The sequence below is a fragment of the Schistocerca cancellata genome, chromosome 1 (assembly GCF_023864275.1).
Source record: "Schistocerca cancellata isolate TAMUIC-IGC-003103 chromosome 1, iqSchCanc2.1, whole genome shotgun sequence".
Classification (NCBI taxonomy): Eukaryota; Metazoa; Arthropoda; class Insecta; order Orthoptera; family Acrididae; genus Schistocerca; species Schistocerca cancellata.
The window spans coordinates 1,181,464,518-1,181,490,938 of NC_064626.1; the positions used below are offsets into that span (position 1 = coordinate 1,181,464,518).

At 44.1% G+C, this 26,421-nt stretch overlaps 1 protein-coding gene across 2 annotated transcripts in view; it reads left to right on the plus strand.

Moving 5' to 3' along the window:
* Positions 1-26,421, plus strand: part of LOC126094306 (uncharacterized) — a 185,159-nt gene that overhangs the window by 15,358 nt on the left and 143,380 nt on the right. The gene's annotated exons all lie outside the window — the stretch shown is intronic.

Below are 26,421 nucleotides of genomic sequence, written 5' to 3' on the forward strand. Positions count from 1 at the left end.
CTGCGTCTCACAAGAGAATTTATCCTCTCTGGTTGCATTTGTATATACAGTACATGAACGATCGATTGAATGTATAACGTCTGGAGCATGGCATTCCGCAGTGATGACTCACAAGATTGCAACAAGTTGCGCGATTTCGCAAGAACTGAGATAAGCTACCGCATATTGTGAAAATAACCCGATTCAGAGCGGTCACACCCACATTAGGGGTACATTTTTGTCCTGTAAGAAACAGAAAAGCGCGATATGTCAGACGGCTGGTAATCAGAAGTAGTTGAGTTCAAATCCGAGCCGTGCCACACGAACGTCGATTTCGGTATTTCCTGTTCTTTGGTTGAGCCGAGTTTAAGGATGGTTCCTTCTAAACGGATGTACGCTATTTCTTAATAAGTCTTCTTCCAACTAAAGTGTTATTCTACCTTTAATTGTCTCACTGCTGTCTCGACTCACAATTAACGTAATTTCGGGAATATGCCAAGGGGTGGTAGAGAGCCATTACTGTTCGACATACAGGGTGTAACAAAACTATACCGACAGTTCGAGTGGTTGTAGGGGGTGTCTGAGGACAGAAATACATGTCTGAAACGTCATCCAGCGTCTCTGCAATGTGCCGAAGCGACGGGAACCAAATAACAGTTTATAAATACACGGTATTTTGACTGTTGCAGGTACAAAAACAAGGGACGAGCAGAGGACACTGAAAGAAGCAAATGATCCTAATAAACATAGGTCCATACGTCCGAGAATCAGCGCGTTAATGCCTCATCTGCCAGAGCTTTAAAGTGACCTTCCCCCTTAGCTTGTTAAGAACAAAGGGAAATCGCTGTGGCATGCCGATTGGGCTGCACTTACAGACAACAAGCTTCGGGCCTTAAAACCTCTTCCCGTGGCTTGGACGTCCTCCTCACGCCCTTCTCGGCGGGAGGAGGTAGTTTTGGCCCGGTTAAGAATTGGACACTGCCGGTTCAGCCATCGCCATCTGCTGACGGCTGCGCCGGCGCCGTTCTGCCCATGTGGGCAATTGCTGACGGTCCGCCACATTTTAATGTCCTGTCCGGATTTTAACACACTGCGTCTAGATCTTAACCTGCCATGTACTTTAGATGCCATTTTAGCGGATGACACACGAGCAGCTGCTCGTGTTCTTCGTTTTATCAATTTGACAAACCTCTCTAAGGACATTTGATGATGCTGTTTTTTAATCCTATGCCTGTCAGTCTGTCTTTTATCGTGTTTTCCCTTTTAGTTGTTGTTTTAAACTTGTGCCTCGCGGTGCATTCTTAACGTAGTCAGGGCGCTAATGACCATTGAAGTTGTGTGCCCTAAAACCACAAAAAAAAAAAAAAAGGGAATGCCTGTAGTGTGATGCTAGAAGACTGTCATTACAATGTTACAGTGCTAATATAACGATCAGTATTAGCGTCACGTTGTGACACATCTCGAGTGTGACTTTTATAGTCAGTTAAGTGCGAGATTAAAATTTAAAGGTTCCATTCGTAAGCGGACCTGCGATTATTTACCATGAGAAATTACTTTCCGTTGTGACGATCGTCTGTGTATGTGTAAAATGCTCCGCCGTTGTGAGTTCTATAGACACCGACTGTTCTCAAGTGGAATTTCCCACAGTGCACCTAACGACATTTATGGTGTTATATGACTCTGAACGCGTCCACTCTTGTCACAACAGTGGTATATAGTTCATTTTTTGGCTCTGCAGCTCTTGTCTTTCTTTCCGTGTTTGTGATTGAATTATAGGATACTAGATGCGCCTGTGTGCAAAAACACTTTTTTTTCTTTTTACCCGAACATGTTTCGGCACCTCTGTGCCTTCATCAGTGGGTTTTGTTTATTGAAAACGTGATTTTACATTATATGGTTTTGCAGGACACCACACGGATGATGATGACGATGATGTTTGGTTTGTGGGGCGCTCAACTGCCCGGTCATCAGCGCCTGTACAAAGTCCCAGTTTTTTCGCAGTCCAGTTTTTACACAATCCAAAATAACCACGGTCACGTATGATGATAACGATGATGAGGACAACATAAACACCCAGCCCTTGGGCAGAGAAAAATCCCCAACCCGACCGGGAATCGAACCACCCAGATAATCCTGCAAATCATGTAATGTAAAATCACGTTTTCAATCAACAAAACCCATTGACGATGGCACAGAGGTGCCAACACATGTATGGGTAAAAGAAAGCTGTGTTTTTGCATAAACAGTACAGAGCGTAAAAAATCACTTTTTCTGCCGAAGAAGTGGGCTAGGGCCAGGCGATGACCGCTTTAACTGCAACGCTCTGTAGAGTCATTATGTCACTGTGTAACGTTTCCAGGTCTAGTTTCTATTCCCAACTCATTGTCACGAAACCTTCTACAGCCTCTCAAAGTGTACAGGCATCGTTTCATTACATCGCATTCATAAATGTTCTGTGTTGGATAACGTCGGAAGCCTCGTGCGCATCTGCATCTACGTCCATACTCTACAAGCAACTGTGAAGTGGATGGCAGAGAGTGCCTCCCACTTTACTAGTTATTACCTCTTCTTCCCGTTCCATTCACGTATGGGGCGCGGGAAGACCGATAGTTAGGGGGTTGTAGCATATTCTCAGAACCATCATGTAAAGTTTGTCGTTGAAATTGTGTAAGGAGGCTACCTCGCAATAATTTTCATCTAACTTCAAGAGCCTACCAGTTTAGTTTCTCCAGCATCAACCCATTCTAGTATGTGTCGTACAGGTACTTCATATGCACTCTCCATTTAGACTGATTGCATTTTTCCCATTATTATACCAATCAATCGAAGTCTGCCACGTGTTTTACCTACACATTGCATTCCACATTCCAAGAAATTGTTGCTCCCTGGTATTTTGAGTTGACAGATATCAATTGTGACTGGTTGGTATCGTCATCATAGGGCACTACATTTTGTTTCTTTTTGTGTTACATTTCTGAACTTTTAAAGCAAGTTTCCAATCTTTGCACCACTTTGTAATCTTATCAAGGTAGGCGCAGTTTTTTGAGATAGTACTTTCCTTATAGATAACTGCATATTTTGTGAAACGTCCGAGATTGCTGTTAATATTAACTACAAGGTCAGTCATATACAACACGGACAGCGAGGGCAACTAGTGCATACGTGAATTTACTTCTACGTCTGTCGATTGGCTATCCACCCAAGATAATATGCTGCATAATCCCAACCAATGAACTCCTCAATCCATCTCACATTTTACTTGATACGATATACGATCGCACTTTCGATAATAATATAATACGGGCAAGTTGTGAAAGGCAGTAAGAGATGCAGAGAATCGTCACTTCGTGCAGCGACAGGCAACATAGTAAATGTAAGATATCACATGAAGAGACCCACAATTGTTTGACCATCTGAAAGTATCCTCGAGAGGTTTTTGATGAGGAACAAACACATATAGCAAGTCATAAGAAAAGTTAGACTAACAGAAAGAATCGTAAGAAAATCTAAATTCACCCACAAATGAAGTAGCTTAGAAAACTCCATTTTCGGCCGATTCTTGAGTTTTACATGTCAGTCTTGGACCTCATCGGGTATTATTAGCAGATGAGACAGAAAAAATCCAAAAAAGAGAGGTACATTCCCTCAGTGGATCGTTTTAGTGACCCTGAGAGCTTGATAGAGATGCTTACGAAACGCCAATTACAGCACCAAGACGTCAGGCATTGCGTATCACGAGAAAGTTTAGTGTGGAAATTCAGAAAGGCGTACATTTCCAAGATGAATCATACAACACGTAACACATTACGTCATCCAACATACATTTCGTGTAATGAGTGTGAAGGGAAAAATCAGAGAAATTTGAGCTCATGTGGCCGGCCGCGGTGACCGAGCGGTTCTAGGCGTTTCAGTCCGGAACCGCGCGACTGCCACGGTCGCAGGTTCGAATCCTGCCTCGGGCATGTATGTGTCTGATGTCCTTAGGTTAGTTAGGTTTAAGTAGTTCTAAGTTCTAGGGGACTGATGACCTCATATGTTGAGTCCCAAAATGCTCAGAGCCATTTGAACCATTTTTTTTTTTTTTTTTTTTTTTTTTGAGCTCATGTAGAATATAACAGAGGAGAATTACCCTCCGCCACACACCTTAAGGTAGTTCGAAATACAAATGACGCAGTAATTATATGAGTAGACGAGTGATAATGTCTCTGATCTTTTCCCCATCCTTGGCAGTATCGGATGTGATATAAGCTAGTACTGTCGAAGGGTATCTATGACTCAGAATATGACGTTCTGCAAATGATTCCGACGTGCAGTGGCAGTTTTTTGTGCTGTTTGTTGTTCCCTGCGTGACGTACACAGAGGTCACAGTTGCCCCACCGGCCTCGGAGGAGGTGGCGACTAGTTGTTGACGCGAAGCAAGCGTCCAACAGCCGGCTCTCCGCGTACCAGTAATTGCTGTGACGTCCCGGACATGCGTCACTGGGCAGATGGCGCCATCGCTCAGTCTTCACTGTCGGAAGAGGCGTCTGAGTCGCATGACAATTAAGCTCCGCTTGAAAGCAACGTCTCGACTCCCTTGCTTCGAAACCCCTTCGTGACAAGTTTACTTCATCGTTAAAATAAAGCTCTCGATAAAGAATTCTGAGACAAGATCCATATGGAAGAAAGAAGGAAAGATACCATACTGAGGTAGCGATATAGTTCTCATTAGCTTCCGTGCCTTCTTGGGAGTAGGTGAGAAAGGGGTGAAGCGTACCTCGGGCATGGATGTGTGTGATGTCCATAGGTTAGTTAGGTTTAAGTAGTTCTAAGTTCTAGGGGACTGATGACCTAAGATGTTAAGTCCCATAGTGCTCCGAGCCATTTGAACCATTTGGTGAGGCGTAACAGAGCGTCATCGACGTCCATTTATTACTGCAAACTTCTCTGCACTCTGCCCTGTTCTCTTCTTTACGTACTTTTAATTCAGTGATCTCTCATCTCGTGTACCGCTCGGGGCGCTTGACTATGGGGCCGTTGTTCAACGACATTCGGACACGTGTCGTTCGAACATTCGTTAGACAAGCCAACCTCGGAGTGGTGTTTACGCCATGTCTTAGAGCTGCGTAGGGGAATGCTGGGCTTGTTGCAGTCTCCACCACAGAAACACAATCCACTAACAGTAAAACAAGGAAACACATCCTAGACCTGTATTGAACACCAGAGGTAGGAGTACGGTGAGTTCTTAGAGGGTAGTTTTGTATCCAGCCACGAAAACAGGCGACAAATTAGCGTTTAGTGAAGACTCATGACGTGCAGACATTGGAAAGCGGTGCAACGACGGCCACCGCAGAAAAGTCGTCTACGTTTATTGCTGTCCATCTTACAGCCTCTCTCCAAGATATCATACATTCCGTTCAATTGCTCTTCCAAGCCCTTAGGTTTCTCTGGCAGAATTGCAATGTCGTAGACAAACCACGAAGTTTTTCCTTCTTCTCCATAAACTTTAAATCCGTTTCTTTTGTTTCCTTCACAGCTCATTGTACAGATAAAATAACAGGGGGAGGTATGCTACAACTTTATCTCACTCCCTTCTCAATTACACCTCCCATTTTATATTCTTCGGCTCTTATAATGTAGACTGGTTTCTGTACAACTTATGAATAAATTTTTGCTCCGCGTGGTTTATCCCTGCTACTCTCAAAATTAAAAAAAATATATACATAAAAACAAACAGCTTCACTGTCATACTGTTGTGTCCGTGTGTGTGTGTGTGTGTGTGCGTGTGTGTGTGTGTGTGTGTGTGTGTGTGTGTGTGTGTGTGTGTGTTCCTGGTTTATGGGTGCTCAACGGCGAGATTATCAGGACCCGTATGAAAAATTTTGGGAACGAATGTGGTTAATATTTTCAAAATGTCGTGAAACAAGTTAGAGTAAGTCTGACACAATTACGAGTACACTGACTCCTTGTAATGTCAGTATAAGCGATCTACCCATCTCAATCTGATGATTAGATAAGTAGATTGTGCGACTAATGAAGAGACACCGAATGGAACTGGGGAGAACTGGTGGTAAGTTCCTATGGGATCAAACTGCTAAGGTCATCGGTCCGGCTTACACACTACTTAATCTAACTTAAACTAACTTACGGTAAGGACAACACCCACACCCATGCCCGAGGGAGGACTCGAACCTCCGACGGGGATAGCCGCGCGAACCATGGCAAGGCGCCCAAGACCGGACGGTTACCCCGCGCGACGAGCTGGGGTCGAAATAAGTTCGTGGCACAAGGCGACTAAAGGAAGGGATCGGTTAATAGCACACATTCTGAGACATGAAGGAATCGTCAAATGGTTCAAATGGCTCTGAGCACTATGGGACTTCTAAGGTAATCAGTCTCCTAGAACTTAGAACTACTTAAACCGAACTAATCTAAGGACATCACACACATCTATGCCCGAGGCAGGATTCGAACCTGCGACCATAGCGGTCACGTGGTTCCAGACTGAAGCGCCTAGAACCGTTCGGCCACCCCGTCCGGCAGGAATCGTCAAATTAGCATCGAAGGGAAGTGCGTGTGTTGGGGGGGGGGGGGGGGGGGGGGAAGAAAGTAAAAATTGCAGAGGGAGACCAAGAGACGAGTACAGTACACAGGTGGCAGGTGATGTAGGTGGCAGTAGATATTAGGAGCTGAAGAGAATTGCGCAGGACAGGGCTAACACGGAGAGCTGCATCAAACTAGTCTTCCGACTGAAGACCACAAGAAGAAACACCATATATGTGGCAGTGATTCTCCTCGACCGGTTACTGTGGGACTACGAATGTCAAGAGATAAAATAGCGACCGATGGCTTCATTACAAGAACGTTTCTCCTATTCATCTGCATAAAGAAACATTTATCCACATTTAAAGCAAACTGCCACTCGTCCTAACAAACAGAAATAGTGTCCACCCTACCCCCCGCTCCCAACAGTCATTCAGCGACAACGCTTTCCCGCACTGAACAGTGGGATCTCAGACCGTTTCCCGCCCCAACTGACAAAACGTTTATGTACCTGGGGAACTAGGACTAGCACTCGTGGGAGGGTGCGTACTGCGGAGCTCAACACAAGAGACTGTTTAGTCGGAACGAGGGGCGTGTACTCCTCAGAGACAATTCTCACGCACCGCTCACTCTCGTCGGCACTGTTCCCAACCATTGTCCAACTCTCGGTTCTGGAGGACAGTGAAATTTTCCTAGACTCTCTCCCTCTAGGCGCCGGGTGTAGCGCCGGCTTCAGGCTACACTCGAGGCGGGTAACGGCAATGGGCAGACGCAGGCCGGAGATCTGGACCAGCGATACGTGCAGAGAAACGCGGACAGCGCCGCCTTCGCAGAGCCTCAGCCGTGTCGGCTGTTCTCTGTAGACACGATGGAGCGACCAAGTGCGGGCCAGACATAGTGGCGCGCGCCACACGGCGAGCCGGCAGCTGTTTGTGGAGCCGCAGGATCCATTATCATCCGCCCCGCCTCAAGGCTGAGGGCCCACTCCTTTTACGTAACAGCTCCCGGCAAAGTCGCGCCGCTTCCGCTGCTGCACACTTTGTCACCTGCAAGAAAGCAACAACCACGCCGGAGCTTGCACCAATCTACACCACTGGCCATTAAAATTGCTACACCAAGAGGAAATGCAGATGATAAACGGGTATGCATTGGACAAATATATTATACTAGAACTGACATGTGATTACATTTTCACGCTATTTGGGTGCACAGATCCTGAGAAATCAGTACCTAGAAGAACCACCTCTGGCCGTAATACAGGCCTTGATACGCCTGGGCATTGATTCAAACAGAGCTTGGATGGCGTGTTCAGGTACAGCTGCCCATGCAGTTTCAACACGATACCACAGTTCATCAAGAGTAGTGAATGGCGTATTGTGACGAGGCAGTTTCTCGACCACCACTGACCAGACGTTTTCAATTCGTGAGAGATCTGGCGAATGTGCTGGCCAGGGCAGCAGTCGAACATTTTCTGTATCCAGAAACAGGACCTGCAACATGCGGTCGTGCATTATCCTGCTGAAATGTAGGGTCTCGCAGGGATCGAATGAGCCACGGGTCGTAACACATCTGAAATGTAACGTCAACTGTTCAAAGTGCCGTCAATGCGAAAAAGAGGTGGCCGAGACGTGTAACCAATGGCACCCCATACCATCACGCCGGGTGATACGCCAGTATGGCGATGACGAATACACGCTTCCAATGTGCATTCACCGCGATGTCGCCAAACACGGATGCGACCATCATGATGCTATAAACAGAACCTGCATTCATCCGAAAAAATGACGTTTGTCCGTTCGTGCACCCAGATTTGTCGTTGAGTACACCATCGCAGGCGCTCCTGTCTGTGATGCAGCGTCAAGGGTAACCGCAGCCGTGGTCTCCGAGCTGTTACACCATGCTGCTGCAAACGTCGTCGTACTGTTCGTGCAGATGGTTGTTGTCTTGCAAACAACCCCATCTGTTGACTCAGGAAATCGAGACGTGGCTGCACGATCCGTTACAGACATGCGGATAAGATGTCTGTCATCTCGACTGCTAGTGATACGAGGCCGTTGCGATCCAGCACATTTTTCCGTATTATCCTCCTGAACCTACCGATTCCATATTCTGCTAACAGTCATTGGATCTCGACCAACGCGAGCAACAGTGTCGCGATACGATAAACCGCAATCGCGATAGGCTACAATCCGACCTTTATCATAGTCGGAAGCGTCACGGTACGCTTTTCTCCTTCTTACAGGAGGCATCACAACAACAGGCAACGCCAGTCAACTGCTGTTTGTGTATGAGAAATCAGTTGGAAACTTTCCTCATGTCAGCACGTTGCAGGTGTCGCCACCGGCACCAACCTTGTGTGAATGCTCTGAAAAGCTAATCATTTGTATATCACAGCATCTTCTTCCTGTCGGTTGAATTTCGCGTCTGTAGCACGTCGTCTTCGTAGTGCAGCATATTTAATGGCCAGTACTGTATTTTCGCATTCGGAAGAGAAAGTTGGTGACTGAAATTTCGTAAATAGATATCGCCGCAAAGAAAACCGCCTTTGTTTCAGTGGCTGCCACCCAACTCGCGTATCATATCAGTGACACTCTCACCACTATTGCGCGATAATACGAAACGGGTTGCCCTTCTTTGCATTTTTTCGATGTCCTCCGTCAATCCTACCTGGCAAGGAGCCCACACCTCGCAGCAATATTCCAGCAGAGGACGGACAAGTGTGATGTAGGCTGTCTCTTTAGTGGGTTTGTCGCATCTTCTAAGTGTTGTGCCAACAAAGCGCAGTAATCCTTTCGCCTTCCCCACAATATTATCTATGTAGTCTTCCCAATTTAAGTTGCTCGTAATTGTAATTCCTAGGTATTTAGTCGAACTGGCAGCCCTTAGATTTGTGAGATTTATCGTATACCCAAAATTTATCGGATTTCCTTTAGTACCCTTGTGGATGACCTCGCACTTTCTTTTGTTTAGTGCCAATTGCCACTTTTCCCACCATACAAAAATTCTCTCTAGATAATTTTGTAATCGGAATTGATCGTCTGATGATTTTACTAGACGGTAAATTACAGCGTCACCTGCAAACAATCTAAGGGGGCTGCTCAGATTATCACGTAGATCATTTATGTAAATCGGGAACAGCAGAGGGCCTATACACTATCTTGCGGAACGCCAGATATCACTTCTGTTCTACTCGATGATTTACCGTCTGTCACTACGAACTGTGACCTCTCTGAGAGGAAATCACGAATCCAGTCACACAACTGAGACGATACTCCATATGCACGCAATTTGATTAATAGTCGCTTGTGAGGAACGGTATCAAAAGCCTTCTGGAAGTCTAGGAATACGGAATCGATCTGAGATCCCTTGTCGACAGCACTCATTACTTGATGGGAATAAAGAGCTAGCTGTGTTGCACATTAACGATATTTTCTGAATCCGTGTTGGGTATGTATCAATAAGTCATTTTCTTCAAGGTGATTCATAATGTTCGAGTACAGTATATGTTCCAAAATCCTACTGCAAATCGAGATCAGTGATATGGGTCTGTAATTCAATAGGTTACTTCTATTTCCTTTCTTGAATATTGGTGTGACCTGTGCTACTTTCCAGTCTTTAGGAACAGACCTTTCGTCAAGTGAGCGGTTGTATATGATTGGTAAGAAAGGCGCTATTGTGTCTCCACACTGTGAAAGGAACCTGATTGATATACCATCTGGACCGGAAGACTTGCCTTTCTTAAGTGATATGAGTTGTTTCGCAACACCTGAGATACCTAATTTTATGTCACTCATGCTAACAGCTGTTCTGGTTTCGAATTCTGGAATATTTACTTCGTCTTCTTTCGTGAAGAAATTACGGAAAACTGTATTTAGTAACTCCGCTTTAGTAGAACCATCATCGGTAACATTTCCATCGCTATCGCGCAGTGACGGTATTGACTGCTTTTTGCCACTGGTGTACTTCTCTTACGACCATAATCTTTTTGGGTTTTCTACCATATTTTGAGACAATGTTTCATTGTGGAAACTATTAAAAGCATCTCGCATTGACGTCTGCTGTAAATATCGAGCTTGCGTGAAACTCAGCCAGTCTTGGGGATTTTGCGTTCTTCTGAATTTGGCATGATTTTTTCGTTGCTTCTGCAACCGTTTTCTGACGTGTGACAATTATTGAACTGTATGAAGTAAAATCGTCATCAGTTCTGAACAGTTCGCGTTAGGACGTTTACACGGCACGATTGGACGCGGGACGTGATGGGAATTAGTATGCGCTTTATGGTTTGGTCTAGCGACGAAGCCCACTTTCATTTGGATTAGTTTGTCAGTAAACAAATTTGGCGCATTTGGCGGAATGAGAATCTTCATTTCGCAATCGAGAAGTCTCTTCACCTTCAACCGGTGACTGTGTGGTGGGCAATGTCCAGTCACGGGATAATCGGTGCGATATTCCTTGATGGCACGGTGACTAACGGGACGGTACGTGGAGTTTTTGGAAGATGATTTCATCCCCATTATCTAAAGTGACCGTGATTTCGACGAGATGTGGTTCATGCAAGACGGAGAGTGTTTGATGTCCTGGAGAAGCACTCTGGGGTCCGCATTCTGGTTCTGGGGTGCTCAGAAGCCACTGGCATGGGCATCGATTTAGCACCATATTCTCCGGATCTGAACACATGCGACTCCTTTTCGTGGGGCTATATTAAAGACAAGGTGCACAGCAATAATCTGAAAACCATTGCTGAGCTGAAAACAGCCATTCAGGAGGTCATCGACAGCATCGATGTTCGACACTTCAGTGGGTCATGCAGAATTTCGCTACACTTCTGCGCCACATCATCGCCAATGATGGCAGGCGTAAAGAACATGTCATAACCTAAAGCGGAATATCTGTAGTGACGTTTCCATGCTGAATTAAGTGTGTGCACGCCGTAGTTTCTATGTTACGTTTTTTTTCATATAGTTCAATAATTATCACCCTGTAGGTTTCCCGTAGTTTAATATAAATACAAATAAAACGATTTTCTGAGTCAGTCACTTGTTTATTGTACCACTTTCTATGCTTCACACTATCATTTGTAGTTAAATTTCTGGTATTCGTGTAGCGCACAGTGTATGTGTGAAATCTTATAGGACTTAACTGCTAAGGTCATCAGTCCTTAACTTACACACTTCTTAAGCTAAATTATCCTAACGACAAACACACACACCCATGCCCGAGGGAGGACTCGAACCTCCGCCGGGACCAGCCGCACAGCGCCCCTGACCGCTCGGCTAATCCCGCGCAACGCGCACAGTGTAAAGGTAGAGAGCGAGGAACGCTCCCATCATCAGGTTGAGTCCTCGTCTTACATTGAAGTTGTTGACACAAGTCGATGGCCGTCCGCCGGCCGAAGTGGCCGTGCGGTTAAAGGCGCTGCAGTCTGGAACCGCAAGACCGCTACGGTCGCAGGTTCGAATCCTGCCTCGGGCATGGATGTTTGTGATGTCCTTAGGTTAGTTAGGTTTAACTAGTTCTAAGTTCTAGGGGACTAATGACCTCAGAAGTTGAGTCCCATAGTGCTCAGAGCCATTTGAACCATTTTTGATGGCCGTCCCATAGCTACCAAATATGCTGTCGCACTGTGCCGGCTCGGGAGCTGTTGTGGACTGACGTGCCTAGGTGTAGGTTTTTCTATTTGACTCGAGGTCAGTGCTGTTCTTTACAGAAAACAAATTTACACAAGCTTATTGCGATTCCTACATAAGAATTAGAATCACGTGTTCTACAGGCACAAAAGGACCTTATGAAACGTGCATGAATGCACTCGGTTTAGAATAATCAACTAGCCCCTGTCACTGAAAGTCTGAACATGCACGTGTCTGGTAAGATGATGCAATTTTACAATTTTTCCAGGGTATTAAACTGCCCATATATGGTAACGAAAATATTTGAAAAACTTCCATAAAACACAGGGATGACAAGGAGATAAAACACACAATTTTTCCAAAAAGAATATGAAAACAGTCAATTCCGATAAACAGCTCACAGACTACCTTTCGCAGTAGCAGGCCACGTGAAAACCTGTGTTTCTTCTTTTGCTGCTAATAAAACTTGTTTTTTAATCTGCACAGTAGAGGAAAAGTTTGATTATACAAACTTCGTGAGTGCATGGCTGTAAAGCAGAAGCGAATGGGTGCTGAATACTGCTATTTTTTTATATTCGTTCTTCACTGTACACGAAATGTTATAGTTCGTTTAATTTATACAAAAATATTATACGCACCAGAGAGGTGCTTATATTTGTATCAAATACAAATATTACCGACAGAAACCCTTGAGATGTGACGCAATAGAAGAATACAGAATATTAGATGAGTAAATCGAATAACAAATGAGGAGGTACGGAACTGACTCGAGGTGAAAAGAAATTTACGGCACAGCTTGACTAAATGAAGGCACTACAGTTTATTTTTATGTACACACGCTGTGTTATCAATATGTGGCTGGATTGCAACAGAAAGCGCAGTTGTGCAATAGCAGGAGGAAGAGCGTCAGGAATGACTATAGCAAAATTACTTTAATAAGTTTATAAGGAATTGATTCTTATTACAAATTATAAAAGTGTTATTGACATAAACTGAAACAATTTTCAATAAGTTTAATTCATTATTACTGCAAGTACATATATCATCTACCATTCATTAATAACTTAGTAAAATCATTGTTGATGCTCACACTTCTGAATATTCACGTGTGCATATTCTGTTGTCATTCATCCACATACTAATTTTATGAGTAAATGCTTTAAAAAAATAGATGAAACCTAACTGTTTTTCATTTGAAGTGCTGTTATATGAAGACATCTGTCCGCTACACTAACACTAAGAATGTAACTACTTATTGCTCTGCTTGAAGATGACGATGTGAATCATCGAATTTTATAGTCCTACAGTAAATAACTGACTGGCGCAAAAATTGTTTCATCCCAATTTAACTACGAGTCCCAGTCTTCATGATTCCGTCTTTTGTGGACTAAGTAATTATTCCTCAATCGCTTCAGGTATTTCTAAATTCTTCGTTTGTATGGCCATATTGTCGATACTAGCTTTACAATTCCTAAGGGTATTTTCGTTCTGCAGCTGCAACTACAAGAAATAGCGTGTTTGTTTCACCAGATGCGTTTCGCTTTATCGAGACAAATCATTATCAGTGGTCTGTAATTAAAGATATTTATAATTTACTTTGAAGATCAAAAAACAGTTCGTAAAAAGCAACGTATTGGTAACGAACTGTTTTTCGATCTTAAAAACAAATCAAATTGCAAATATCTTCAATTACAGTCCGCTGATGGTGTCTTACCTCAATAAAGCGAAACGCGTCTGGTTAGAAAAACACGCTATTTCTTGTAGTTGCAACTACAGAACGAAAATATCCTCAGGAATTCAGGCATTTGCGTTGATAAGAAGGTCATGGTCAGTTACGCCCCAACTTAAGCTAAACTAAGCCTCAGTGTCTAAAGGAAGCATTCCTCGCTACAAGATGTCTCGTAGCATCAAACATATTCTTTAATTTCAGGAATACATTTCTAAATTTTAGAGGAGTCTTTACGTCTGGTGCACAGCAATGAAAGGAAGTGAATCGTGCGTGGACCGTGGGAAAGGCAAAATGTAAGAGAATCGAAGCGTTTGAGATGTGTTGTTACAGAAGGGTGGTGAAAATTAAGTGGATTGATAACACAAAAAACTGAGAGGTTCTGCACAGGATCGATGAGGTAAGGAATGTGTGATAAACAATTTTTAGAAGAAGAGACAGGGTGATGGGACGTGTATTAAGGCATCAGGGAAAATCTTTTACAGTAGTAGAGGGAGTAGGGAGTAAAAACTGCAGAGGAACATCCTTCGGTTTTTTTTTTTTTTTTTTTTTTTTTTTTTTTTTTTTTTTTTTTTTTTTTTAGCGAAGCCAGAGATTCTCCAACCATACCATCAGCTAGCTCTGTGAAGTTTTGAGAGACGTGTAGAGGAGCTGACAGCATTGAAAGATTTGAAGGGGGCTGTGAGTGGGCAACAAGAAATTTTTATTTGGTGATGGAGGAGGGTGTGGCGGGTATAAATTGTAGAAGGAGACTCCAGTAAACAGATTCAAGTGTATGTAAGTTGCAATAGTTATGCTTGGACTAAGAGACACGTACAAGATTCCTTTCTATAGCAGGCCGGTGTTGCCGTCAAGTACAGAGTTTGTGCATGGGTGCCGGAAACTTGTAATTCGACTGCCACGAAAACCGGAACAATACGGTTGAAACGGCAGCACACATCACGACTGAGACAAACAACATCTTTAGCAACAAAAATTTACCGTAATCAAACAAAACATCAAATTCTTACTCGTACAAACAGGTCTACAATTTTCGACCCTCGTTTCCTTAATGGCTAGTAAACAACCGTCGTGACGTCGGAAAGAGTAAACGAATCGATTGGTTTGTGCGGCGAGGACGTGGCCCATCTAATCCATTAGAGAAGAAGTATTGGCTGCCGGGATGACGATTGATGGCCTCTAACTGCACACGAGGTTAAAGACGTACCTCTCACGTACTTTACTACGTCGTTGTGGCTGAGCGTGCTATAGCACATGGCAGAACGCAGTAAATAAATCTATAAAATTGTGTAACATCATAAATAATCAAAATGCCACAATGAGGGCACAACAGAATATAAATTCCCTTGTAACGGATAGGCAGAAATGTGGGACTGGAGGAACGGTGGAACTGCAATAATTGACCGCATAGGCACTGCCAAACAAAAGCTGCTCCCGGCACCGCAGGTGCGGCTGTATCCTAAATCTAAAAGAATTTACACCAACTGACTCCTACTTCATTTTATACTCCAAGAAAAATGCAAATCAGTCTAAGACTTCAAAACACACATACCAGTAGAATTCGACAAGTACAAGAGGATAATAATTTTCAAAATCAAATATAGACTTTTCCTGTGGCAATTTTCCAGCATGGATTTTGATGTAAAAGGAAACAGACACAGTGAAATAGTGCGCTGATAGATAAAATGGAAGATTTTTATTCCATTTACTTTAAAATTTATATGTACTATTTTTTTCAATGTTGGACAAAAAAAACAATGTAAGACAGAAGCGAAATATGCTGCTGAAAAAATACAGGATATCTGATTCGTATATGTATTTAAAAGACTTCGCTAATGGCTGAAAGAAATAAGGAAGATGGGACTGAAATTGCTGTTTGATATTTTCTGCATGGTCAGCATAAAAAACTAAAAATAGGGTCTGGATACACTGCAAGGGAACCTTTAGAAAGTGTGACAGAGAAATACGGAATTGTCACCACTTACGAGAGACCGTAGAGGTGTCTCCCAATAAGAAGAAATTGAAATACATTTCCTGCCAAGTGTAGCTATTGAAGATTGCATATAAGGTCTGAATGCTGCAGTTGTCACTGTTTTGTTATTGTATAATGTAAAACGCTGATCTGAAACCTTAATGTAACAGTGTTTAGATATTTATCATTAACAAAAAATAAATAAAAAATGAGCTTACCTTGTACAAAGACTAGAATAAATACAGAGTAATCAGGAAAGTGAGTAAATTACAGAATACAAACCCAGGGTTGTTGCTTTTGAGCCCAAATCGCTCGTAGGATTATTTCCGTCGTTTGTCGCTCCCCTCACTTCTGGCTATGACGTATTAATGTGGAAAATTCCTAATTCCAACATATTCCAGTTCTACTACTGTGCTGTATCTCCCGTTATAATTGGTTGGGGTAAATCAGTTCAAAGGTCGAAGAAAAGCTAGAGCATTCCAGCTCCAATAGTATCGTACGCAGCAAACCACTGCGATATTCAACACAATCACTGAGGAGAAGCCCGCTTTACTTAGGTCATAAACTGGCAGAAGTGGCTAAGGTCCTCCGAACAAATATTTTTTATCTTAGGTTATACACGATCAGACCAAAAGCATCCGGTCACCTTTTAGTGGACATTAATGTGGCATGTGTTCATTCTTCGTATTTATGACGGCTTGAACTCTGTTGTAGACACGATCAGGTGTCAGAATGTCTGTAAAGGAATGACAGCTCATTCGTCCTCAAGAACCAAAACCAGAGAAGGTAATCATGTTGGACGCTGGGGTCTGGAGCAAGGTGTTCCATTGGGACCGGGCCGGACTCTGGGCAGGCCAGTCCAGGTACTACACATAAACCATTGCCTCACAGATGCTTCTCAATGACGGGTTGCATTGCAATGCTGCGTTGTAACACCTACGGACTGTTCCTCTACTGTAAGCAATACACAATACTGTCAGATGCGTTCGTATCCTTCCGCTTTTAGCGTTTTCTGACATGCGATAAGAGGTGCACACTGTAACGAATAAAACCACTCCCATCCTCACACCACCTCCTCTGCACTTCACTGCTTGCACCCCAGACGTTCGCCAATCCCAGACCCTTCCATGGGATTGTCGTAGCGCATAGCGTGATTCATCATCGCAAACCACGCTTTTGCAGTCATCCACTGTCGAGAGACGTCGCTCTTTGTACCTCGCGTGTCGTTTGGCACTGACTACAGAAATGTGTGACTTTGACCACTGTATCTCATTCTTTTTAACTCCCTGCACGCAGTCATTTTGCTAGGTGCACTGCTGCTAGCAGGTTAAAACTAAAAAGTGATTTCTTCCGTTGTTTTCATGCTGTTTTTTACAGTTACTTTCCGCAATGCTCAACGCTCCCTATCCATCAGTACATGAGCCCTGACTGGTCTCGGTTTACCTGTGGTTTTCAACTTGACACTCACCAGCAGTGCGGCTTTAGTAAGGTCGAAGTGCCCCTCATGCATGTGTTACTCGGGCGACATCCAATGAATCCATGATCAAAATTACTGAGCTCTCCTGACCGCCCCATTTTGTTGTTACAGCTTCTCTACTAACAACACAATACACTCTGTCTCCTTTTACACTGATCAGCCGGAGCTAATTAACAGCTGGTATGTCCACATCTGGTTCTGATAACAATGGCGACGCGTCGTATCATGGAAGAAATGAAGCTGCACACACAAGTCACCTGAACTAAACTAAATTCCTCCCGAACAGGCCATGAAGGCCCCCAAAGGTACCGACCGGCCGCCGTGTCATCCTCAGCCCACAGTCGTCACTGGATGCGGGTATGGAGGGGCATGTGGTCAGCACACCGCTCTCCCCGCCGTAGGTCAGTTTCCGTGACCGGAACTGCTACTTCCCAATCAAGTAGCTCCTCAGCTCGCCTCACTAGGGCTGAGTGCACCCCGCTTGCCAACAGCGCTCGGCAGATCGGATGGTCACCTACCCAAGTGCTAGTCCAGCCCGACAGCGCTTATCGTCGGTGATCTGACGGGAACCGATGTTACCACTGCGGCAAGGCCGTTGGCCACGTAAGTCACCTACATTCCATAAATTCTACATCTACATCTACATACATACTCCGCAATCCACCATACGGTGCGTGGCGGAGGGTACCTCGTACCACAACTAGCATCTTCTCTCCCTGTTCCACTCCCAAACAGAACGGTGGGAAAATGACTGCCTATATGCCTCTCTGCTAGCCCTAATCTCTCTTATCTTATCTTTGTGGTCTTTCCACGGCAGTAAAATTGTACTGCAGTCAGCCTCAAATGCTGGTTCTCTAAATTTCCTCAGTAGCGATTCACGAAAAGAACGCCTCCTTTCCTCTAGAGACTCCCACCCGAGTTCCTGAAGCATTTCCGTAACACTCGCGTGATGATCAAACCAACCAGTAACAAATCTAGCAGCCCGCCTCTGAATTGCTTCTATGTCCTCCCTCAATCCGCTCTGATGGGATCCCAAACGCTCGAGAAGTACTCAAGAATAGGTCGATTAGTGTTTTATAAGCGGTCTCCTTTACAGATGAACCACATCTTCCCAAAATTCTACCAATGAACTGAAGACGACTACCCGCCTTCCCCACAACTGCCATTACATGCTTGTCCCACTTCATATCTCTCTGCAATGTTACACCCAAATATTTAATCGACGTGACTGTGTCAAGCGCTACACTACCAATGGAGTATTCAAACATTACGGGATTCTTTTTCCTATTCATCTGCATTAATTTACATTTATCTATATTTAGAGTTAGCTGCCATTCTTTACACCAATCACAAATCCTGTCCAGGTCATCTTGTATCCTCCTACAGTCACTCAACGACGACACCTTCCTGTACACCACAGCATCATCAGCAAACAGCCGCACATTGCTATCCACCCTATCCAAAAGATCATGTATGTAGATAGAAAACAACAGCGGACCTACCACACTTCCCTTGGGCACTCCAGATGATACCCTCACCTCCGATGAACACTCACCATCGAGGACAACGTACTGGGTTCTATTACTTAAGAAGTCAAAAATCGTGGGACTGACGAGGGATCTAACCTGAGACCTTCTTATCCGTAGTCCTGCTCTTTATCACCTTGTCACCGTGCAGCCAACACAAATTCCAGGGAGGTGGGCAATGATCTCTGACCCCACGTTCATTCACATCCCAGAGGTGTTCGATCGGGTTCAGATCTGGCGAGTTGGCGGCCCAGCACATCAGTTGGAACTCGGCACTGGGTCCCTCGAACCACTCCGTCATCCTTCTGGCCTTGTGATACGGCGCATTATCGTGTTGAAAAATGCCACTGCCGTTGGGAAACATGATCGCCATGAAGGGATGTACGTGGTCTGCAACAGTGTACTACACTCCTTACGAGCTCATGGATGCCCACGTCAATGTTTCCGAGAGCTTAATGGAGCTGCCGCCAGCTTGTCTCCGTCCGGCAGCACAGGTGTCAAGGAGCTGATTCGCATCCTCCCATCGGCATGGTGAAGAAGGTACTCGAATTCATCAGACTATGCAACGCTCTGCCACTGCGCCAACGTCCAGCGCCGATGGTCACACGCCCGTTTCACTCGTAGATACCGAAGTCGTGATGGTAACACCGCCACATGCATGGGTCGTCGGCTGCGGAAGCCCATTGTTAGGAGTGTTCCGCACACTTGTACTCTGCCCAGCATTTAAAGGCTGATATTAGTTCCGCCACAGCTCGCCGCTAGTCCCGATTTACCAGTCTACCCTGCCGACATCTGTAATCAGAAGTGGCCGCCAACCCCATGGCGTCTGGGCGAGGTTTCACCTTGGTTTCGCACTTGTTCAAGACACTTACCACAGCACTCCTCGAACACACGACAGTTCGTGCAGTTTACGAAATGCCATCACAATGTGCCCTAGGTCAAAATCATATAGCCGGCCGGGGTGGCCGAGCGGTTCTAGGCACTTCAGTCTGGAATCGCGTGACCGCTACGGTCGCAGGTTCGTATCCTGCCTCGGGCATGGATATGTGTGATGTCCTTAGGTTAGTTAGGTTTAAATAGTTCTAAGTTCTAGGGGACTGATGACCTCAGCTGTTAAGTCCCATAGTGCTCAGAGCCATTTGAACCAAAGTCATAAAGATCGCATGCCTTCCCCATTCTAAACACGGACAGGACGCTCACTGACACTACATGAACAGTGCGGGTGTCTGACTAGCAGTCATTCCTCGCCAGGTGACGCAGCTACCGCGTGGAGGGGTTTATATCTGTAGTAGGTCGGTGGTCATAATGTTCTGGTTGATCAGTACACATTGGCGGGACCGCTTCTGGTGACATCTAGTGGTCAATTCCGCACTACACAGGTGTGTCCGGATACTTTTGATGAGAAAGCGGGTGTACCGATCGAAAACGGTTTGCTGCAAAGGGACTCGAACTAGAAACCGTACCTTTCGCAACCATTGTGTTAGAAACTGCTCCACCGATCCCGTTTCAGGAAGACATTCATAACTTCAACATGTCACAAGCTCCTCTACTTTCATCAGAAGTTCCTCCACAGAACTTTTGAGTCCACGCGCAAGGTGTAAATAGGCTGTTTAGGTTTTTACGCTGGTAACGCCACGTAGCGCTCTGTATGAAAATCACTGACTGTGCTGTGGGCAGTCTGTGGCTGGTTTTCATTGGTGGAATTTTTGCTATTGTAGTGTTGGGCAGTTGGATGTGAGCAGCGTGTAGCGTTGCGCAGTTGGAGGTGAGCCGCCAGCAGTGGTCGATGTGATGGCTGAATTTTGAGAGCGGACGATCTGGACGTGTGTCCATCAGAAAGAGTAAATTTGTAATACTCGATATCATGAACTGATATATAGGGTGATCAAAAAGTCAGTATAAATTTGAAAACTGAATAAATCACGGAATAATGTAGATAGAGAGGTACAAATTGACACACTTGCTTGGAATGACATGGGGTTTTATTAGAACCAAAAAACTACAAACGTTCAAAAAATGTCCGATACTTCATCTGATCAGAATAGCAATAATTAGCATAACAAAGTAAGACAAAGCAAAGATGATGTTCTTTACAGGAAATGCTCAATATGTCCACCATCATTCGTTAACAATAGCTGTAGTCGAGGAATAATGTTGTGAACAGCACTGTAAAGCATGTCCGGAGTTATGGTGAGGCATTGGCGATGGATTTTGTCTTTCAGCATCAAAAAATGGTTCAAATGGCTCTGAGCACTATGGGACTCAACTGCTGAAGTCATTAGTCCCCTAGAACTTAGAACTAGTTAAACCTAACTAACCTAAGGACATCACAAACATCCATGCCCGAGGCAGGATTCGAACCAGCGACCGTAGCGGTCTTGCGGTTCCAGACTGCAGCGCCTTTAACCGCACGGCCACTTCGGCCGGTCTTTCAGCATCCCTAGAGATGTCGGTCGATTACGATACACTTGCGACTTCAGGTAACCACAAAGCAAATAATCGCACGGACTGAGGTCTGGGGACCTGGGAGGCCAAGCATGATGAAAGTGGCGGCTGAGCACACGATCATCATCAAACAAGAGATCTTTGACGGGTCTAGCAATACTTTTTTTTGTTCTAATAAAACCCCATGTCATTCCAAGCATGTGTATCAATTTTTACCTCTCTATCTACATTATTCCGTGGTTTATTAAGTCATACTGACTTTTTGATCACCCGGTATATATGATGACTTTTGAACACTATTAAGGTAAATACATTGTTTGTTCTCTATCAAAATCTTTCATTTGCTAACTATGCCTATCAGTAGTTAGTGCCTTCAGTAGTTAGAATCTTTTATTTAGCTGGCAGTATTGGCGCTCGCTGTATTGCAGTAGTTCGAGTAACGAAGATTTTTGTGAGGTAAATGATTCATGAAAGGTATAGGTTATTGTTAGTCAGGGCCATTCTTTTGTAGGGATTATTGAAAATCAGATTGCGTTGAGCTAAAAATACTGTGTGTCAGTCTAGTGTTGATGAGAATAAGTAAGGGGGAAAATGTCTGAGTACGTTCAGTTTTGCTTAGCTGTTTGAAAATAAAATGACGTAAGAGGTTTATCAGCACAGTAATTCATAAATTTTTCTAAGGGGATGTTTCAAACGTAAACCAAAAATAGTCCTCGTATTAGAGCTAATTATAACATAATTAAAACGCAGTATGGACGGATAATCTACGCAGGTTGCCACGCTTGATGCTGGTGCCGGGCACCTATTGATCTGGACAATGAGCTAATCTCTTTCTGCCCTTCCGGGCGTGGCCGGAAGTTACGCGTGCAGTCTGCGTACGCACGCCGCCGGAAACTGTGCCGTAACATGCGTGCTGTCCCACACGCACGCCCGCCTCCACTTTCTCCATTTCACGGAATGAGGGCGTAGTGGCAATGCTCAGTATCGATTTCCTCCAGCATGCTGGTCTCTGTCCCACAAAGGTTCTGATCAGGCTGTTGCGAATAAATGGAAGCGCGGGTTCTGTTCGGGACCCCCTTATTGCAAGCAAGTGAACGGCAAAAGCAACTGAGAGTGACAGCTTACACTACCTAATCAAAAGTATCCGGACTCCCCTGCGTAATGCGTAACTGTCCACCAGATTTCAGGAGAGGTAGACCACTCACTATAAAAGGAGGCGTGCTGTGTTGCGTTGCCAGTACAGAAGCAGCAACGGTAAACTGGTAGAATGGGTCTATGAGGAGAACTGAGAGAATCCGAACGTGGACTAGTCACTGAATTTCATCTGAGTAACAAATCCGTCTGGGACATTTTAATCTTTCTGAAACTGGACGAGGCGAGCTTTACTGATGTGATTGTGAAGTGGAAACGCGAAGAAAGAAAAGGAAGTAAAACCGAGACCAGGTAGACCTCATGTACTACGTACAGCAGAGGAACAGTTCTGAAGCGGTGACTGTTTCTGTCAGCACGACTATGCTCCCTCCCATAAATCAGCATCTGTGAGAAGAATATCCAGCAGCGTCTTTACCTCATACAGTTTCCCTCTTCCGAGGTGCCCTACTAATGTATTCCTGTTTCGAGAGACTGGGAAAGGCCAATAAGTCAATGAAAGAAGGAGAAAATGTAACAAAACCAACGACAGGTCTACCTGTGTCTAGTACAACATGGATGCGGCTGCTCATGACATCTTCAACTTTTGTAGTCCTGTCTTCCTCAGTTGGTGTAATATTAAGCTAATTTTTACTTTTGGACCGTCTGACAGCAACTGAATAAAGCACAATTTTAGTGCCATACGCGTTTCGCCTTCATTTTCTGCAAAGCATCATCAGTGGCCTGGAATGTGTACATATGTTTGCTATTTAATTTACATTTTTGTCACTGTACCTATAGGTTATAAACAGTTCTGGTGGTTGGTATTTCCTATTAAGTAGTAATGTTTTGAACTGTGCTTACAGGTTGCGTGGACAATTTCTTACATATTACGATCGTGTTGCATTTTAGGCGTTGTTCTTCTTCTTATGAATGCCAATTTGCGGTTTTTTCCACATTCCACAGCACTATGAACTGAACGCTTGTTTCAATACAATGTTTTTCTTTCTGTTGCCAACAGTCAAATGTTTTTGCAAAAGGACGAATGTTATTGCCAAACTTTCGAGTGTAATTATTGAAGTATCTGTGGTCTGTTCGTGAATGCATTTGTGTGTGCGTGTGTGTTTGTGTGTGTGTGTGTATTGGTGTGATATAATTTTTTTGTGCTGTGTGTGTGTGTGTGTGTGTGTGTGTGTGTGTGTGTGTTTTGGTGTGGTATATATATAATTTTTTTGTGGGCTCTTCTTATGGGTGTGTGTGTGTTTGTGTGTGTGTGTGTGTGTGTATGTTTATAACCTATAGGTACAGTGACAAAAGTGTAAATTAAATAGCAAACATATGTTCATACTGCAGGCCACTGATGATGCCTTGCAGAAAATGAAGGAGAAACGCGAATGGCACTAAAATTGTGTTTTATTCAGTTGCTGTCAGACGGTCCATAAATAAAAATTATCAATATGCCGCTGCCATGATTTATATGGATCGTCAAATGGGAATGAGATGATGCAAAAAAAAGTAAGTAAAGTACTTATTATTTCACAAGTAATCGTCGTAACTGTTAATACAATTATCCCACTGTGAGACAACACAGTCAGTACCTTTACGGAATAATGTTTGCGGTTGCCTACGGAATTATGATGGTACCCAAACGTACACCTCTACGGTTGATGCAAATCGACGGCATCAAGTCTTTCTTAAGAACCATTCAAAAGCCAGGATCGTGCAAAATATTTTTTATCCAAAACAACCAGTTTCAACTTTCTTAGCTATCATCTTCAGGTCTTAAGCACTTTTTTGTGGTAAAATGCGTTCATTTTACGCTGAACCTCTTGTACAAGATGTCAGGTGGATAAAACTCGTCGCCGCGCGGGATTAGCCGAGTGGTCTAGGGCGCTGCAGTCATGGACTGTGCGGCTGGTCCTGGCGGAGGTTCGAGTCCTCCCTCGGGCATGGGTGTGTGTGTTTGTTCTTAGGATAATTTAGGTTAAGTGGTGTGTAAGCTTAGGGACTGATGACCTTAGCAGTTAAGTCCCATAAGATTTCACACACATCTCAACATTTTTGATAAAATTCGTCACGTTATAAACATTTTTCATCGCTAAAAGATTTAAAAACACACAGCGTCTTGTCCAAAAGGCCATGTCCATATACATACTGCCCACAGATACTTGTCACATGATACAAATACGGTACACAACATCTGTGAACAAAATGTATATGGACAAGGCCTTTTGGACAAAGTGCTGTGTGTTTCTAAATATTTTAGCAATGACTAACGTTTGTAATGTGCTGAGTTTTATTCATTTGACATCTTGTGCATGAGGTTCATCGTAAAATAAACATGTTTTACTACCTGAAGATGACAGCTAAGACCGTTGAAACTGGTTGTCTTGAAGAAAAAGTATTTTCTGCGGTCTTGGCTTTTTAGTGGTCTTTAAAACAGATCGCCCTCCAATACTCTCGTAATGAGAAAATTCACCAAGTGTTTCTTCACGGATCCGAAAATATGGAAATCATTGGAGAAGAGATCGGGACTGTGTAGAGAATGTGTGAAGGCTTCCCAGAGAAACTTCTGCAGCGTACTCGACACGAGCTTGGGAAACATGTGGGCCTGACAGGGACCGTCGAGCACTGCGGACGGAGTTTCTACAAAAATCGCATAAAATCAATGCGAAGGAATCACTCGTAATTTCCAAACTGCTACTGGCGATGCAGCTGGAGCAATGGCCGAGCCTAGGGAGTACAGTGTTCGAGCAGCTTTCCACGAGAAATATATTTCTCTAGTCAGTGCTAAGCTACGCCTGAAGTGGTCCCAAGAGTTACGCCACCGGAAAGTGGATGACTGGAAGCGAGTATTTTGGAGTGATGAATCACTATATATCCTGTGATAATACGATGGAAGGGTCTGAGTTCGGCGAATCCGCGGAGAACGTTACCTGTCACCATGTGTAGTGAACAGCAAAGTATGGAGGAGGTGATGTTATGGTGAGCGGCTATTTTTCGTCGTTAAGATTTGATCAATTTATTGCGCTTCATAAAACGCTAAATGCGGAAGGATATGAAAACATTTTACTGTATTGTGTATCGCGTACAGTAGGGAACAGCTCCGAGACAATAACTGTTGTGTCAGGATGAGAGTGCGCCCGTCATAAAGAAGCAATAGTGGGGGAATGGCTTGTGGATAAAAAATTGATGACGTAAACTGGCCTTCCCAGAGTCCCGACTTGAACTCAGTGGAACACCTTTGCGATGAATTAGAACATAAACTTCTCTCGTGACTTCAGCTCTACATCACTACCTTCTCTAGTTTAGTCTCCTGAAGAAGAATGGGTTGCCATTCCTCCTCACTGAAAGTGTCCCCAGGAGAGTTGAAGCCGTCATGAAGGAGATGGGCGCACACTGCCTGTAGTAATGTCCACTAACAGGTGCCTGGATACCTTTGATCAGGTGGAGTATATTTCCCTCGTCGCGTTCCACTTTTTACTTTGAGGTAAATCTGTTTACAGTTCACATTCTGCACAACTGCCATTTATTATATCAGCCAGACTCCCTCGTTTGGACTGGGACTGAACGGGAAGATCTGCTTTCCTGCCCTGTGCACGCTAGCCTTGCTTCATTTACTTTCTGTGAACATTTTGGTGAAAAGCAGAGAATTGGAAGACAGTATGTTGCTTGGTATTTTATTTTGGTATATAAGCTTATTTGGGATTTTTTGCCTTCATCAGTATACGCACTGACGTTGTAGATGGACATATGTCGACCTTGAGTAAACCGTTATTTTTGTCTGTAGTTGTTGGCTGTAATATTGTTTTAGCAACTTTTTAAAGGTGTTCGATAAGCTGCTGTTGCACGTATGCTATTATACATTTTTTATTATCTGAAGTTGCAGAAGTTCACGTTTGACAGCTGGTTGTTTACTCAAAGATATATTATATCCAACAGCTACAGACAGCAATAATGGATTACTCAAAGTTGACATACGTCCAGCTACAGAACAGGACATGTACTGGTGAAGCCAA